Genomic DNA, 19,960 nt, shown 5'->3' with positions numbered 1-19,960 from the left:
CTTTCGCGTCTCGCCGGTCACGTTATTCTCTCTGGTCGAATTTTTCGATATTTTATCTTTCGCTATTTTATAAATTGTCATTCATGAGAGAAACATATTTGATATCTTGCATCATGTGTTTACCGGATTCAAGAACGTGAATCATTTTATTTGAGATATTTAATATCGGAAAAATTATCATTAGTAAAAAGAGAAACGATAATGTTTCATGCCGCGATAATAATGTCAAAATAAATCAGAGGGCGATCGTTGCCTCGTAAAAGGTAAAAGGACATTCGCAAAATCTCAAAATCGAAATTCGCGAAGTTACGGGATTAAAAGTCCGACGAAGAAAGAGGAGATTTATGGACTTGTTTCGGTTTGGGGCTCTGTATTACTGCGTACTCGTGTTTTGCTCTTTCTGAAAATACACCGCGCACAGCTTTATAAAAACCAATAACGAAATGATTCGACCAGAATTGAGTTCCGGACAAACTTTCGCGTATATACGAGACGGCTCGATACCGCGCCCAAGCGTCGTTCAACTCAATACTAAAACAATTCGGTTCTATGATATTACATTTAAGCAAACTTGCATACTCTCTTGGATCAAATAAAGCCACTAAACCGTAAATTCGCTCGTGCGTTAATTAAATATAAAATCTTGAGAAAAAAAAAATTAAGCAGAACTTGCTTGAGAAATAATAAGACCGTTCTTTTAAGAGGGGAAAAATTAGAAGATTTCTTTTGTTTTTATCATCTCATGTGTAATTTCTGATATATCGAGAGAGATATATCAAAGAGTTATATGTTTTTTTTTAAACGATTAATTATGTATGTATGATAATTTCCCCCACGTTTATATCCGAAGGATACGAATATCCGGATTCTGCGAATAAGGGATGAGAATTAATTTCGCGCAGATCGGGAACGCTTTCGTATCGACTTGCTATCAGTTTCTAACAACAATAACAATAGCAACTTTGCCATCGATAATATGAACACCGTGTCCCAAAGGATATACCGTCCGTCGAGTCACGACGGGAGCGCGCGCGCAGTTGCCATTCGAACTTCCGTCATAATAAGCTTCCGCCGGCAGGATACACGTTCAGATATTTATCTAATTCGATTATAGACGACATCCACTCGCGCGGAGGATTCGTGCTCGCGTTGAGACAGCTCGAGATCGCAGGCGGGATCCCCGAGTTCATTCACCTGCCGCTTCGATCAGAGCCTTAATAGCGTAGTGTATGATACATATTTCAGAAAGTACACCAGTGTCGCCGCTAATTACTCGTCGGCAAGTGCATTAATTACTGATTTATGGAGCCCTTGCGCTTCAAGGGAGAAGCCAATGTGGAAGGAAGCAAGCTGTTGCGATACTGTCAAATAACAGTGTACACACAGGGAACGTCATAGTTGTCCGATTCGATGTAACCGGCTCTCTCTCTCTCTCTCTCTCTCTCTCTCTCTCTAACGTGAATTCGGCTTCACGTTTTCCCATGTTAATTACGTGCGTTACGCAACGAGAAAACTGCAGACGATGCGATCGATCGAATAAATATCAATCGCAATTAACCGAACCTTTAACTATCATCAAATTAATTTTTCTCAACGATAGATTTTATCAATAATTATTATTTCATATTATTTTTGCAAAATCTTTCTTTTTTTATGGGCAATGGGTCAATACGAGACAAAGTATTTTATCCGAGAAATGCGTTAGGATGCAAATATACGATCGAAGGCTATCGATAGGAAGATCGTATTGACGCGGTGAGAATTCTCCAAATATGTGTAACTGAATATTCGCCCGATATAACACGGCTGTCAATATCGGCGGGCTGTCAATCGGCGAGACGGCAAAAGGGACAATCGATGCCATGGGAGAACCGGTCGTTCCGATCGACCCGGTTATTTGTGTTCGCGTTCAGACATCTTCGTCACGAAGGGACTCGAGCGAACCGGTAATCCTCGTTCGTAGCCATTGGAATCCTGAACCGTTTCAACTATCGCACGTGACAATGAACAGAGAGACAGACAGAGAGAAAGAGAAGGGAATAAGACGTAGGAAAGAAGACGGCTGCTTTTCCGCGTGCTTGGAGCACCGCCAAACTCCTTTCGACGCGGAGAAGACACTAGCCGTTTGCTCGCCCCGGTCGAAAAATCGCGTAATGCGCGATGCGGTGAGCGCCGTTTAAAAGCATCGGATTCGCGTTACCGAGAATGCACGTACGGCGAGTGCCTCTTGGATGTCGATCACGACGACATTTCGTCCGGGCATTCCTGATAGCCGCCGTGACGGAAACTGTCAGCAAAGATTAAGCTATTCCACGCGAAATTTCGAAGCCGTGTCTGTCTTATGCGAAAACAGCAGTTATTTTGAAATGACAAGGAAAAGTGAGATACTCAATGATAAAAATGATAAAATTGACGAACTGAAAAGAAGGAATCATTACATCTATAATTAGTTATTAAAAAAAAAAAGGGTAGCGAGATATATAATTTTTAAAAGTCTTAAGCACACGCGAAAAAATAAAAATGATCTTATAATTTTTTGTCTTTTTAGAAAGAATTAATATCTTTCACGTACGATATTTTGGTTAATTTGCATTTTTTTTTTTCTAATTATCGTAATGTCGAAAGATTGATAATGGCACAAACTAATTTAATATCGAGGCAATGTAATGTTCAATCTGAAACTTATTCCGTAAGATTATAAAAAAGTTGACAGATACAGAAAAGGTGCATGTGACAGCGCATCTCTCATTTAACAATTTCTTTGAAGACCCCGAGGGATTTATTTTTCCGTTTGGTGCGTCTGCTCGCGTAACTCGCCGTTACGTGCCGTGTGCATGGAAAAAGAGCCCACTTGTGAAGCAGCCGTAACGAGTGGTAACCCCATCCTAAACGAAGCCTTAAAGAGGAACGGCGGGGTAACCGTGTAACAAGAGGCCATGCAAAAGGGTTGAAGAGTCGCAAAACCGTGGGGGGAAGCAACGATGAATGACGTGGCCATTGTAATACAAGAGTTTTCTTCTCCGCTTTCTCTCTTTCTTTTTTTCTCCCGTCACTCGTGCATTTCTGAAATTACGCTGTGGTCGACTGGAACCCCAAACCACCTGATTTAAATATCATTCTTAAAATCTTGTCTGACAGATGAAAATTGCGAGGATATCTAATATCTTATCCCGATTCTCTCCAATGGCGGACAAAATAATAAATTAATTATAATATTATCATTATCTTGCGAGTGCTATTTGTCATTCCGAGCTAATTATTCGTACGTATATCGACCGACATCCGAACGTTAATAAATTTATTATCTAGCAGCTTTTGTGATGATGCGCGGATGCTTTGTAAGGCGACGCGTTAAGGATCTCACTCACAATCGTTCTATGCTTTTGGCAGGATTGAAAGTGGTGAAGGCTCATTAAGCAGTCTCCCTCCCGACCAACTTGCAAACTGGATCTTTCGACAAACACACACACGCACGCACGCACGCACACACGAGACACTAGGCCTCACCCGGTATCGGAGCAGCATCTCCCTGCTTTCTCAATCCTCATTTAGTTGCACAATGAGACGGGATAGGGGAGATTCGAGCAGGAACAAAGAAAGTGCCAGGCTCTCTTCCGCAACCTTCGCGAGAAAGCGCGGCGGGTGTCGCGCATCGCTGAGGGTGCCGAAAGCACCCTCCTCTCCAGAGGGGGGCGCGCCAGCCTTGCTTTTGACGTCGTGCGTACGATTACGAGTTTGATTGGTTATTTATGAGGCCCACGGTAGAAATTACAATCCGACCCTCGCGTTTACAAAACCGGCGATAAATCTTTTTGCCATAAACAGGCACGAGCCTCTTACGCATTGCGCTTTTCACTTGATATGAAAATAGAGTTATATAAGAGGCCCCTCCCCCGCATGATAATTTATTTCAAATTTATTCAAAAAAAGTATCAACAGAAGAAAACTTGTTAACATTATGTATTATATGCTTTATATTTTTTTGCATAATGAAGATTTTCTTCATATTGCTAGTATTATATTTATCCGTCCTCCCCCGCATGATAATTTATTTCAAATTTATTCAAAAAAAGTATCAACAGAAGAAAACTTGTTAACATTATGTATTATATGCTTTATATTTTTTTGCATAATGAAGATTTTCTTCATATTACTAGTATTATATTTATCTGTAAAAAATTATTAAAAAGTAAGCTTATCTTTTTATACTTTATACATTTATGCGGATTGTTTTATTATTTCAATTTAATCCACAAAAACTTTTTAATATTTCAATTTAATCCACAAAAACTTTTTGATATTTCAATTTAATCCACAAAAATTGTCATCAGCGCGGACGACGCGCACAAAAATATGATCGAGAGAAAGAGAGAGCGAAATTTATTAGTGCATCAGTTAATCTATATAATCCTCTTGGTCGAACCGTGTAATGCGATTCTGAAAATATTCCGCCAATCTCGCCTTTAGAGTGGAAACAATCCGCATATCTACACACGTGTATCGTGGATGTTTACGCTCTCGAAACAATGGTTCACCGACGAATGAGTGAGAGACGCCGTTGTCTCACTTCGGTCAATGTGTGTCTAGCGTGCGAATAATGGACGAGACCTGACGATGCTGCGTCCTCGGAACGAAATAGCACTAGGGGCTTTAAGGGAAGATTGAAATTTGCCGTGCTAAACGTGCCTCGAGTCGCAAAACGCAAACAGATATACTCATCGCGCCCTCGTCTTTCCTCTGTGATCTCGCTTTATGTTCGAATGAAAGATACCTGGCATGTCAAACGTGCTTTATGCTCGAATAAATCCCAAATTGTTGTATTTATCAAGTTTTTAGCTACCAGGTGCGCTTTTTTATATGAACGCGACGATGTATTCGTTTGTAAAATTGTCGCCAAGTAAGAACGACAGATCTACATATGTCCGAATTTTCGTTTGCGTATAAGATGTTACGAAATAGCATCCAGCTATATGACAATCGTGGGAGTCGTAGCGAGAATTTTCGAGAAAGCTGGTCGGGGAATTCTTTTTAGATTGCGCGGAATATTTATAGGCGAGGATTCTGCGAAGTGAGTCAGAAAGAAAATATCAAGAATCTTGTCTCTTGAGAAACTAAGTAAGAGGATGTGAAAAATCAATATTTTGCAGATGCGACTTAACGCACCTGATATAAACACACAAGGTATATTTCGCGAATAAAATCACCTCAAATTCATTCTCTCTTATTATAATATATTTCTGAACATTTCTCTCGCTTGATTTGTAATTTTGTTTAGATTTTACGTCTGTTTCTGGAATTTCTAGTGAATTATACTGGCTAGTAATACGTGCGACCGACTGAATAAAAAGGAAGCGCTTTTTCCGAATATATTTCGTTGTATAAATTTTTTTTACGACGTCATGAAGTACTTTTTATCGCAGGACGCGGCTTTCTTTGTAAAATAAAATATTTAAGACATCTTGTGGCACACAACAATGGCTCTCGCCATTCCCGACAGCTTCATACATGCTCATCTCAATTTTCTTTCCGCGACACAATCTCTCGTCGCGTGCGCACAATATTATGCGAATCCTCGCGACGTGACTACAACCGTACTCGAGTTATCCTCGCGAGGAATTCCCGGGTCCTGAGTAGCTTCCTTTTCGTTTCCATGGTGATCCATGTAGGGCACACGCGAGCTTGGAGAGCTTATCGTGATGTATGCGATGAAGTTGCGTCTTCTCTCTCTCTCTCTCTCTCCCTCTCTCAATGATTCTTTCAGACTGGGCAAAACTTTATCTCCAACTTTTGTGTTCCGACCTTCTTTGATTGCATTTGTTACCACATTGTATCTCTGATCGACACAGCTCGGTCGTTCGGACAATTGATTTATTACGTTAATTGATCGCAGACGCAACTGATCTTACGTTAATATACAATTTTTATGATATTTAATATTTATGAAATTATTATCGCGATTGGTTATTGATCAATGCTAGATACGTGTATGTATATCTTTAAAGGGAAAATAATCACGTTTAAAAAATATTTTTGCATGATGAAATTAATCGGTTTTTTAAAAATTTACTAAATTCTTTTAAATATATTCTCTACATTTTAATGAATACATTTTTTATAATTATTAGATCGCTAATAATTATAAAAAATAATTACTTTTGAAAAGATAGACGATTAGTCAGATACACCTTACACATACCGTGTAGCAAACTCTCAAACTTATGCCACGTCGAGGCATAAATATCATCGAGCTAAGAGTATATGGTCGCAACTTGCAAAGTTTAGGTCAGAAGAAGGAGGAGGAGGAAGGGGAGAGAGAATGGACAATGCACGAAGGTCGCCTTCTACAGCATAATAAATAATTCACGCAATTAAATATTTATCCGGCTACCTATGAGCGGCTGTTTAGTAAATCCGGAAATAAATTCTCACGGGTCGCGCGCGCGAGCGTGGGTGCTATACATATACAGCATTAAACCATGTTTTTGCGTGCAGACACTACGCTATATAGAAACGCCGGTTGCTCTCTCTCTCTCTCTCTCTCTCTTTGCGAAAAAGGGAGGTTTGGCCGGATTAAATGGAGAGAGGGTCGTGAAAGCAGAAAGGGCTTTGCCTATATACGGTATAGATCGCGGCGTGGGCGAACAAAGCGGTATTATAGGAATATTTCATCGTGATAAAGACATCTCGGGCGCGAAGGGAGTGCCTATAGCCCGAATTTTTTCAAGTTATTGGGATTATCGTATCAGTAAAGCATGACTGATATTTAGTATACACTTGAGACATTCTTATAACGTTGTATAAATTATATTAATGCTCACTAATATATCAATTTTATTAATATATTAATTTTATATAACTCGCTGTGCTAAAATATGTTTATTAAACTATGTCCATAAAAGTTGAAAGTTGAAATATGATGGTATAAAAAATGTACTTTCTGAGTTTCTTTCTCTTATAGAATTTAAAATATTTTTTTTTTTTTTGTTTAAAGAAAGAGGTGAGTAATTTATGTTTAATTTATGTCTCTAAAAAAATATTTCGTGGTTTAATATTTTCAAAAAGAAAAGCAATTTACGTAGTTAAATTATTTCTTAAAATTATTAATTTTAAAATGATTTAACATTATTTAGCTTGTCAATGGCGCATTTTCATTTATACAAAAAGCAGGCGACTGCTATTATATATGTTGTTTTTCTTAGAACAATGCGCAAAAACCAAAGCGGCGACGCTTAAGACAGCGGTTTTCTCAAAGGCTTTTCTTTCATCTTAAACGTCGCGTATTGTAAAAAACCGATGGCGATTAATCAAGCCAGAACGTCAAGGCGTAATTCGTCATCTACAGGATTATTAATTATTTCTGTCGGTTTTATGTATCCCGTCTGTCTGCTGGATCCTATCTACCGTCTACCTATTCTCTCCGTCTCTCACAATGAAATCTCTATTCTAAATAAATTACTACAATTAATGTTTCCTTAAATACATTTAATGAATATCTCTGAGACAAATTGAAGCAGTCTTGAACAGATACGGAATGTGTCAATATTCAAGCGATAGCTTTTGAAATGTAAGGGTTTAAAATTGGTCAATTACAGGCTATGTTTAAATGATTAAAATTAAATGCTATTATTTTAATATAATTAACGTGTATAATAATTTACCTCATAGACGTCGTCGTTCGATGTCTTCCGGGGCTTCCCGCTCCTCTCTTTGTCTTTTACTGCTTCTACATTGACTGCATTCACATGACACTCGCGACAATGTAGTTAATTACGATCATACGTGCACTAATTAGCAGAATACTGCACTTTAATCGCGCGATACTTTGCACGGCATTTCTGATATTAATCATACGCGACGCGCACTTTATTATATTGCAGCAACAAAGAATAACGCGAATATTACGTTACACGAAATTACAATCTCGGTAATTACTCGAAAATCGCGCAATCAAACGCTGCAACAATGCTACTTGCTAATGAATAATATAGGACCGCATTTTAGAATAATTTTCGTATTATCTCTCGAAATATATCCTCAAAAATGCTTCGAGATGCCAAACACGAATTCTCTACGAATAATTAAAAGTTATCAATCCGCGCGATTAATTAATTCTTGCGATTGATCCACGCAAGTGTACCGAGCTATTTCCCAAAGCGGAACTTTATTATATTTTGCATTATATGATAAAAGATTATAAAATATAAATAAATATATAAGTTAAAATTAAAAATAAATATCTAGAAAATCACAATATCTGAGAATATAATTAGGTAATTATTTACTATAATTAGTCGATAGTTTGTATAATAGAATTTCAATAAATCTCGCGAAATATGCTCTTTGACAAATTACGATATATACAAGAATTTATATGATACGTGATAGATAAAAATTAAGATACGAGATTAATAACGATTATGTTTAATAATTAAATATGTTGCGATGTAGTTTGACTCAAAGTCGATTCGTACTGTGTTCGCGATGATTTCACAATGACTGGAAAATACGAGAATGACATCGATTAATAACCCTCATGTTACGTGATATTACGCGAGAGGCTACTTAAGATCAATAGATTATTGGAAAATATTTTATCGAAACTCAATATTGCAAACGTAATAAATTTCCAACCGGTTTAAATACCGTGAAATAATTTTTTCGTTACTTGAATTATAGAATATGAATCGCGTTTGGCATCTTTTCGCGATCGTGTTTTGAAGAGTAATACAACGATATATGGAGCAAGCTCGCACTGCTGTTTATTTGCTCGAGTCTTATGTGTGAATGGCAAAGTCACGAGTCACGAGGTCATGATTGACATGTCAATACGGCGTAATGGGTGCGCCCTACTACAATGAAAAAATATCAGAGAAAATGACTAGGATTGACGCGCAGAGACAGAGAGATGAAAAGATTATCCGATCAATGTTCGTATATGAAAGAAAATATATTATATATGTTCCATCCATAATGTTCTTGGCAGTCTTTGATAATGATTCCATCAAGTCCTCTCATAAACCTAATTTTTCTTACGATTTTTAATTAACGTATTTCAACGATTATTAAATATCGTATTGATGTATCATGGTATTGGATTATTTTCGAGTTATTTCGATCCTGCAATTCGTATGTACACACTATTGCGTATATCTCAATTCGAAAACGATTAGCAAATTACATTTAAATCGGCGAAAAATTTAAAGTACGAGAGGCGAAAGATATTTATATTCGAACATATTTAACGCTCTTATCGCTAGTAAATACCACAGTGAAACAATTATTTATAATTCGGATTTCTATCTCTGATTTCAATGTTTCGAATGAATATATCGCGAGAAATACCTGCTTCGATAAATAACTATTGCCCCGGGTACGTTTAAAAAAGTCATCAATCGCGAGAATTAGTTAATCGTGAGGGCTGCTATTTAACGATAGAGAATGGAAAGTAATATAAATCTTTATTTTATTGCGACATTTATGGGCAACAATTATCTTTTTAAATATTCCTGAATTTTCAGAATATAGTTACATAATTTGCTTTGTGTTTTCGTCGATTTAGATGTAATCTGTCAATCATTTTTGAATTTGCGAACGCTTAATAATACACATGATTAAAGTATCCAAAAGTCATGTAATAAACGATCACCGCCATAGAATATACATAACATGTTCCGCGTATATTTATTAAATATTAAATTACGTTAAATATTTTGTGATGGAATCATATATTACACAGTGTTTTTTGTGTGTGTTCTCTCTCTCGTGTCGCGCGCGGCGTACGTCTCAGGAATGCGATTGTTTATAACAGCGCGCGGCCTTGACCTTGCTGTCATTCGCGCGGCGAGACTCGAGCGAGGAGTAGACAGTGACGTAAGCTGCTCTGCGTATCGATATATAATATTAATCATATTATCTTCGAAATGCGATTATTACAATTGACGATCGTCAGCTCGCGCAACTGATAAATTCTCTTCGATAAACGAACATCGTATAACAATATCGCAAGGAATAAAAGTAGCATTACCGCAGAAGTGGTGCGTGATTTTTGAGCGAATCGCAATTTTCGCATTGTTCTCTCATGGATATAATAAAATGCGTATCGCATGTGATTAAAGTCGGGACTGTCGTACAAAGTGTCGTGCGATTTATTCGTCGTATTTTGCTGATCGTAATTAACCGCGTTTTCACGAGTGAGTGCAATTCGTGAAGGAATAGCAAGGGATGATAAGAGAGGAGGAGGAGGTCCAGGGAGACATCGGGCAACGGCGGAGTGATCGTTGGGTAAGCAATTAATTTAATTATTTGTTGTTTAATTATTTATTATATCTTCTCAAAGTTTGTTTAAAAAATTTTTTCTTTGTGATTATATACAATTTATTTTATTAAATATTTATGTGAAAAACGAATAAAAAATTTATTTGCAATCAATATAATTAAATATTAATTAATATTCTAATATTTAAAAGATTTAATTAATAATTTAGAAATGAAAATGTTTAAATATTAATTATTTTAGAAATTTTTCTTATGTATATATATATATATTTTTTTTACGCACACAAGAAAAATATATAATCTAGAATGTTTTTATTTTACAGATCATCATTGTGTATTGCAACTCCGCCGCTGCGCATCGTACTGGTGAGTTTAAATTCTTTTACTTTATAATCTCGAAAAATAATGAATTTACGAAAATTGGAACTGATACACGCACACATATAATTGCAAAGAAAGAGATCAGTCATGTTGGAAATGCCATACAATTATGTAGTTGTTGTTATTATATTCGCGAGGAAATTTTATTTTGTAAGAAAATGAAAACGATCGGGGGAAAGAGATTAAACGATGGGTAAGAGATTTGAGATAAAAAAGGAGTAGTGCAGCGGACTTGCGCGCGGCATCAAGCCGCACGTAACTCCGGAGCGCAGTTCGTGCGTGAGCGACGTAATAACATTTTGGGAGATGGGATGAGGGGGCGATTCGACGAGATGGAGACGATAGCGGCGGCGAACGTAATGAGGATGCGACGAGGCAAGAGGCAATATAGGCGGGCGTACATCGGGGATGGGATCGCTTCCGGTGGTAGCAAAGGTAGGATGACGGGGTGAAGGAGGGTTTACAAAGGGTAAACGAGGATGAAGGTGCGTGGAAGCAGAAGCAAGGAGGAGGACGTTCGGCTTCTTCTGAGCTGGCCGTGCACAATCGATCATTACGTTAAGGCTCCCTCAAAGCTCTCGACTTGACCGGTCGGTCATCGAATATCCTAGAGAGGGATGGGTTTAACAAAGGGAAAGCGATAACGACAGGTGCGCGACCTTGAATGATATAACGAGAAGCGTAGTCATTGCAGCATGCAATGTGGATTCTGACTTTACCTGTAATCTGGCTCCGAGTTGAATTCAGTTTCGAAGCTTTCATTGGGATAATGCTCGTTATCGATATTCGAATAAAATGCATAATCGCTATTAATTTCGCGAAAAGAACGAAATGGAATGAGTAACTAAAGCTCTGAGTGCTTCGTAAATATTTCGGCGTGATAAATCGAATTTTTTTTGTCAGTTAAACTTCTCTTTGCGGCTGAAGTTTTTACGGGGAAAAATAATATTACTCGCGGCTGTTAGAAGAATTTTTTTTTTAGTCGAGCTATAAAAGGTTCAATCGATATTAAGCTGGTACAAAGAGATTCGCGATAGAGGAAGAGATTTACAATAGCGAGAAGTAAATAAAAATGAATTCCCTTTGTCCTGCGTGCTCGGAGATATAGCGTAGGATCGTTTTGATTCGAGTGCTATCGAGGTAGATGCATTATTGCGACATCACGAGTATTCGCGTATCAAAAAGATTGCAGAGAAAATATCATACGGATTTCGACACGCAATAAAACTTGGTATTTCTCTTGAAGAATTTGTTATCGTTTCTGAGAAAATAGTATAATATACCACATATATAATCGATATTTTTATTACGAAAGAATACATCAACCATAAATGCAGCGGTGTTGAATAAATTTAAAATTTGAAAAAGATTTAAAAAAGAATTTCGTGTACCGACATTCAGCTAAATATATAATTATTATCAACCTAGTTTATTTTAAATGCTTTAGAAAAGGATCGCAATTTCTGAAACATCTTGTGCATGCCTTGTATGCATCGTGCTATCTTCTTTGAACATTAGAATTTTGATGTATCACACGTATGTATCATGCCTCCTGCCTCAGGAAGCGAACCGATGCAAGGATCTCATCTCGCGAGATTGAAATTTTTCTCGCCGAAAAATTTCGACGGATTTTTATCCGCGTGAATATCGCCAGCACTCTCAATGATTTGACAGAGTTTAATTCGCAAAATGAATTGTAAATAGATGTCCCAAAATTTTTTAAAAATTTCTTATCACAAATTTTTTAAATTTTTCATTAATCTTGCGAGTTTCGAAGCATATAGTAATGATTAATTTTTTTCTATCATTGAGATTGTTTGAGAAATTATTAATTTAACACAAAATGTTTAAAAAATTTTTTATTATATTTTTTTCTGCGGTATTTATTATGATTAACATAGATATAGATAATCAAATCGTTTGCTTTAGACGAGTACTAGAACAGCTCATACGACTCGAATCTAATATGCAATGAATACGAATGCCTGTTATATGCCTTTGTGAGCTTTGAATGTGCAGTTCGAGACTGATCAGAGAGCTCTATCGTTATATTCCCACTTGAAAACACTCTTGACCATACTTGAGCACTTGATAGCCAGATATCCGATTATTGGCACTGCTCTATTTGTGCTTTGTTATAGTTGCACAATCACCGATTTCGCATCATTGTATCCCATTATTGTTTAACAATGACATTAAATATAACTTTACATTTTAGTATTATCAGTTTATATTTCAAACATAGAGTCTCTCAATATTTAAAATATTTATGAAAATTTAGAAAGATGAATGAAAAAAATTTGATTATTATTGTTTTCATGTTGCCAGTCGTCATCGGGCGGAACGATTTTTTCGCGCTCTCCATTTTTAGATCTCCCTCTATCTCCGGCGCGGATAGTCGGCGCCGACACCGGTTGTAAATTAAATAAGAGCACTTTCGCCGGCGATTGCGCTCGCGCGTTCGAGATCGAAAATATTCGACATTTCCGTCAATCTCAATTTATCCGACGATTTCGCGGCCCCCCGCGATTCCTACATCCAATTTTCCCGGCATCTGCCGATGGCCGCCGTCTCCGCCTTCGGGGAAAACACGGTCTGTTCGAGCGTTTCACGATAAAATTCATGGCGAAATTCGTGGGATTTCTTCGAATGCGACCGCTTCTCCCTCTCTCGTACGCGGGATATAAAAAATTTATTACGCATCTAAGGATGGCGCGGGCAAGAACTTTTAATTAATCCCGTTTAATGCGAGCGTTTGTTCTAACGATAATCTGGATTTGCCGGTCTCTTCGCGTCTTAAAGTTTTTCGACCGATAGCCGCGGCTCGTTGCATCAACGATGAGAAACTACGAATTACTCCCGATGATGGGATTTTCAAATGGCATCCAGAAAGCTATCGAGATTGTTACTGTCTTATTAAAGAAATGCATTTTTTTATTAAGGAGGCATTAATCATTTCTATCAAATATTGCAATCTTTGACATTTAAAAAACATGCTCGTGCATATTCTAGGTGCGCGTACATCTCAGTTCTTGAATATAATAATAATACGTCATAAATAACTCTCTCTCTCTTTCTCTCATAATTAGACTAGCATAGCAATCGGATAGTATAAAATAATATTCTTATTGCTGTGGCAATTTAAACATTATTATTTAGAATTTATCATTTTACTTTTTTTTATGACATTTTATTTGGATTCAAATTCGCATTTTATATACTCGTAATAAACACATATATTTGTAAGTTGATGTGGGGCGAGATTGGCTATTTTATGTATTTTTCCATGGATGAATGTAGCATAGATGGATGCAATTGATCTGTGTTTGTCGCATTGTAAAAAATCGCGATTTAAATTTTTTACGATGCGAAATAGAGGTAACCATGTTGGAATAACGCTCTCGGTCTATTTTTTCGGCAGATGAATTTTATTTATCCCTGTGTAGAGCTTAAAAATTTATTTATTAAAAGTAGGATATAAATTATAATAGAAAAAAATCGTATATTAAAACAAGTATATATTATATATGTGATTATTGATATATTTTTATGAAAACGATCTTGATATTGATATGAAGCTACTGCGTACGAGAATTTTAGTTGTAATTGAAAGTTTCACGATAATAAAATAAAAAGTTGTACCGGATATGACGGGGCGAAGATTCCGACAGACATATTCATCGATAAAATTCCAATCGAGGGGCTATCGTGTTTCTATCTTTATCGAGATAGACGGTAGGAATCCCGTTCTCGGAGAGGAAAGAGAATGAAAGGGCTGTATATCCCAGTATCAAACGGATTAAAGGGCTGGCGGGTACGATCCTGAAGAGTAGCGCACGGCCTATCTGAACGGAACTGACGTCATCTGCCAAGGTATCTATAGATAAGGAAGAAATACGCGGATCGGCTTGGCAATGGACCAGCCACCAAGGTCGTCTAATCCTCGGATCAACCAGTCTGGAATTGTGCCCTCGATGTATCTACCAGCCGACTCAGACATATTTCTGGTGTAATGCGTCCTGTCGTTCGCCTTGGGGAGGGGGGAGGGGAAGGAAAATGCAATTCGCGACGAATACGCTGAGTAGAAAATATTGTACAGAAATTCATTTATAAATAATATAAACAAAATATCCGGGAAAAATATTAATTAAGTCGCTATCTGCACATTGGAATTGGTTAAATCAATCTAGATAACAACGTTGTTATTTGATCATTTCCTGCACATTGGAATTGTTTAAATCAATCTAGATAACAACGTTGTTATTTGATCATTTCCATAGTAATATTATTGCTTTGGCAGATCAAATGCCCATTTTCTAATTTTCTGCCGCAGATAGATACAATGATAAAATTTTACGCATTATCTATGTATTTATATTGTATTTTTATGATTCGATAACAGAAATGTCGCGAAGTTATCGGCTTCCATCTCCCGCTCTCGTTTATCTAGTGCTTCGTACTCGCCTCGTACGAGCTTATATACGCGATCTTAGGTAGACGAATATGTGAAGGGATGGATAGGCCAGGCTCTCGAAGTCTACCATGCATCGACGTCGGCTCGAGAGTTAGTCTGGCACGTAACTTTGTTAATATAATGTAATTATTGCTGGCTGTGCTGATTAGTTCGGGTCAGACGGGGCGCGAAATAAGGATAGCGGTGACGTCCTTAACATCCTGGCACTTAGCTCGTAGCGTCTCGTGTTTATTACATTGCGGTAGTATCACCCGACGTACTGCAATTTTTTTTCTTCTTTCTGAAATAGTCTGCGACGGTGTGCTTATTGCACAATGGGCGAGATATATTTGCTATCAAATTCTTGTTCTGGCAACGATTCAACGATAGGAGAGTGCAGATTTTTTTTATCACCCTTTATTCTCATCGATTTTTTTTCAGTTCAATATTCTCGAATATAAATTCTAAGCAATGCGTGCTTCAGAGTATTAGAAAGTTTTCAAGATATGTTGAAAAATTTAAAAAATTAGAAAAATTAGAGAAATAAAAAATGGGAAATTCTTATAGAAATAAGATAAGGTATTATACTTTAGAAAAAAATAGTAGTTAATTTGAAAGACCATATCTTTTTTTTTTTTATTATCAAACATAAAATGCAAAATTCTTGTTATTATAAATTAACAAAATATTATAATGGAAAAACTATTATCTCCATAAAAAAAAAAAAATCTAGCATTATGTAATCTTGAAATTTTTTTTTGGAATTCCAAAATATTTAATCTTTGCTTTCCATCTCGCCGACATTCAAGACATGTAATCTTTGAAAGAGAAACACTCTTTATGAATCTCTGTCTTGCATATATTCGTATAATATTTATATTCACGGAAAACGGTTGCTATGAATCGATGTGTAGCACGGCGGAAATATATCGCAGATACGCACTTTCCTATCTCCGTATGGAATATATTATATATTCGTCGAAAGTATATCGCGGAGCAGACGGCAGACGACGCTTTGTCGCATCGACGACATTCAGCGCGCCTATATTAGACATTATCGTCCACAAAGGAGGCATATCGGTGCCCGCTGCAATCGACGAACCCTTTCCCTCCCTTCCCGCCTCTCGCGTGCATTGTAAATCCTCTCCGGTTGACAGGACGTCAAACCCCCGTCGCGTTATCAATTCGGGGAAGACTCGAGTCGCGCGACCGACCACTCGACACGAATATGTCTAAATCGACAATAATTCAATTCCAGAGGCGATAGTATGCAAACGAGCCCTCGCGGCAGCGACGACGGCGGCCACAATTGACAACGACCCGATAATGAATACGGGGCCCGTTTTGCCTCGTGCCGATGCCTCGAAGACAGAAATCCTGTCCTCTTTCGCATCGGTTGACCCAATTGCACGTTATTTGATCCTCCTTGCGTAAATCCAATTTACTTTACCTATTTGCCGATTCGGAATTAATTAACGCTCTTCTGCGTTCGGCCGAATTAGAAAATGGGACGAAGGACCGCGGAAATGACAGTTTCGATTTTGTTTAGCGCAGATATTCTTCTCATGGGAATTAACCTGATTTTTCGTTGCGGTTGAAACAAATCCAGGCAGAGCGTTTGCCATTACACTTTCCTCTCCCCCACACATACACAAACAAACAAACACACATATATCAATTATTAACCGTTCATAAAATTTACAAATATAATAATGATTGAATTTGACGAATAATCTTGTTTATTAGTTTAGTAAACATGCTTATGCTTTCAATTTGATCATTGTTATACCTTTCTGCCTATTTTATTAATTCCAAATGGTAAATAATCGATACAAAATGCAATCGCAGCTCGAATTTATAATACGATTGCCGAAAAAGAGATGTGCCCGAGCTAATATGCAAATTAACTTAAATCCCTCGCTTTTGGTTTCACGAAGCACAACCAAGTTATAGTATCGATATCCTGGTTCAATCGTGAATCCCATCGGGATCTGAAATCGACTATTAGCGTTAGATCGCCTAATGACGCGTATGATTACCATCTCTCGTGGTGCGGCGTGGAAACGGTGTCCGAGATTATATCTCGGGTGGAAAAAGGACCGGCATGGAAAATTTTATGGGTTACCGAAACAGGAAAGTGTTGCGATTATATATAAAGTAAATATAAGCTTGAGGATAACGATACGTAAGAGAAAAAAAGCAACAGATATGTGCATTGATTGATTTACCGGCGTGCTCGTTTCTCTTATACTAAAAAAATTAAAAATCGATACTTACCTTAACATTTATCTGGAAGAGAAATGTCTACTTTAATGATCGTCCGTAGCTAATGAATGCAAATGTGCGTGCGTGTATGCGTACGTTGTCGCGCACGTGGATCTCGTACATCGTACACATAATAGGATATTGGATATTGGACATCGGATACCGTGTCACGCTGTTGAGAGATATCACCATCACGCTTTGACGGTATTATATCTTTTAGCATAGAAAATAGAGAACAGAAGGGCATCAAAATTTGAAGGAAAGATTTGTGGAAAAATCATGTAACAAAATACTTAGCCATGAAATAAAGTGTTACACACATATATATATTTTTAGCGTAATCGCCGCAGTAAGGCCTTCTCGAGAAGCGAGTAAAATTTTTAATTAAGTATGAAAAACGGACTAAATTTTTAATTAAATCTCGACACAATGCTCTCTCGTACTGTTTTATAAATTTTTTTCATTCAAGTAAAATGATGACTTTTATCGAAAAGTCGAAAGATTCTTCCTTCTCTGTTTCTGTCTCGTTCTTTGAAGTATCTACGAAATGGGAGTGCCATTAAGAAAAAAATTTCCGGGGAAACGAGGGGATTTTCACGATAAACGGAATTAAGTACGCTACTGTAACTTTGGCAATCAAGTCTGTAGCAAGACGAACGACGTTGGCAATAAGCTGAAATCGCTTGCCATTAAGAAGTTCGATGTGACGGACTTTTGCTGATGAGTGTGACGAGAGATGAGAAGACTCACTCGCTCTTATAAATAAGCGAGACATTGAATTCGTAAAGGCAACACTTTTCTGCCTCGACCTCGTCGACCCGAATTAATCGTCGTCGATCTTGCCTGTAATTGAACCTTGGGTAACGGGTAATAAATAACACGCTTCAGTAAATAGATAAGAATACGCAATTATCGATAAAAATCTCGAGATCTTCGGATTATGTTCTTCAAATTGCGCGATCGCGGCTGATCGTCGCGATCATCCGTCTCTGTAAAAGTACATAAATAAGAAAATTTGAGAGAGATTCTCATAAAAGTTGTGACTGGTACGAATAATATACTTCTCGATCTGAAGTTCTGATTGTCGTCGTCGCTTCCGGCTTTCCGGTAGCGGCGGCGGAAAGGCGTCGCGACGAGGAAATTTATCACGATTAAACGAACGGGAAACTTTAGAAGGGCCGCTGGACGAGAACAAGGATCGGAAGGAGTGCATGAGCAATTTTCTCGTTTCGCTAGGGAAGATGTCGGTTACACGGACGTCGCATTAAAAGCTATCTCGTATAAAAGTAATGGAATAAGCACAAGTATTTACGAATATTTGTCGGCGTCTTTTCCCTCAGGAAATTGCGATTTACGTGGTAAATGACGTAAATCCGTACAATTTTACGAAATCGGATAATTTCGAAAATATCATTATCTACAGTCGATGTAATAATCTTTGGAGATTTGTCTGTTTTAATTGTGTATACAGTGCCACTGCATTTTGTCGCGGCATTTGAAAACATTGCGAGCTTCTGATTGCCTTAAGCTCGTGGTACGATCGGAGTAATTGAGTTCGGAATCATTTTATAGTGTAAAATACTTGACAACGCGCGACAAGGATGGCGTTTTAATCGAGAGCAAGCGGTTAACCATTTAACTATTGTCGTAAATGCCACGCTGAATTTATTAGGTAACTTAATCGTCGGATTTGATGTGTCTGCAATTTAAATTTATGACGATTTAAAACGATGTATCGATCCTCTTGATTAGTATGAGGAGCTTAGGATCGATCAGCATGTAGATTGTGCGTATGTGTTGACTAAGATTACAGAAGTTCTTTTAAAATACGTATATTTAAATGATAAGATTACGAATCCTCACGCAATTATTGTTATTATCCTTTTTTAATTTTTGTACATGTGGTGGTGTGAGTTTTATAATTAGACGTTTCGTTTACAAGTTTTTAGTTGACGAAAATCGAGATTATATACATATTCTTCGATAGAGAACGTTTTCCGTAGACTGTTGCAGACAGAATATTTCTCGCACCCTTATCTCTGCCGTCATTTCTCTCTTGCCTCTGTTTTTGCGTATATTTACGCGTCGTGCATTCTCTTTGAGTAATATGGCGACACCCGCGTCGCATGGTACAAAAATATAGACAGCCGTATGCATAGAAATCCTGAGGCTGCATCTCGTCTCGATATACAAGCGTAATATATTTCTCCTGAATACTTCTGTAAAATTCTGTATGGCATAGCTATATACGTTTAGCATTACTTCGTCATCTTTAACAGACGGAACAACACACAAGAGATAAGTCTTCGCTCTTAATTTTTGGACAATGCTCTCGAATTTTTATACTTATAAAAATTATTTCTTTGATATTAAATTATTAATATAAAAAAGGAGACTCTATTTTGATTTTTTAAATTAAATTTTTATTGCGCACAAAATAAAAGATTTAAACAAGTTTGTCGAAATAGAAGATGACAGCAGTTTTTTTTCTCCCGGATAATCCGTAGGATAATGTGCACTTTTACCTTACCTGTTTGATCTGTCTAGCGTTAATGGGTTCGGAGACGTGCGACTTTTCAAATGTCT

At 37.3% G+C, this 19,960-nt stretch overlaps 1 protein-coding gene across 2 annotated transcripts in view; it reads left to right on the top strand.

Annotated features, from left to right (window-relative positions):
• LOC115245614 overlaps positions 1–19,960 on the top strand; it is a 170,011-nt gene that overhangs the window by 6,354 nt on the left and 143,697 nt on the right. The window contains exons 1-2 of one of the 2 annotated variants that reach the window (XM_029824027.1): positions 9,920–10,281; positions 10,599–10,641. The gene's annotated coding sequence lies outside the window, so the exon portion shown is untranslated. Of the gene's footprint in view, positions 1–9,919; positions 10,282–10,598; positions 10,642–19,960 lie in introns of those variants that run through there. The other variant, XM_029824028.1, reaches the window with a different exon arrangement.

The sequence above is a fragment of the Formica exsecta genome, unplaced genomic scaffold, assembly GCF_003651465.1.
Source record: "Formica exsecta isolate Colony F162 unplaced genomic scaffold, ASM365146v1 scaffold122, whole genome shotgun sequence".
NCBI lineage: Eukaryota > Metazoa > Arthropoda > Insecta > Hymenoptera > Formicidae > Formica > Formica exsecta.
This window is presented reverse-complemented; position numbering and strand designations above follow the sequence as displayed.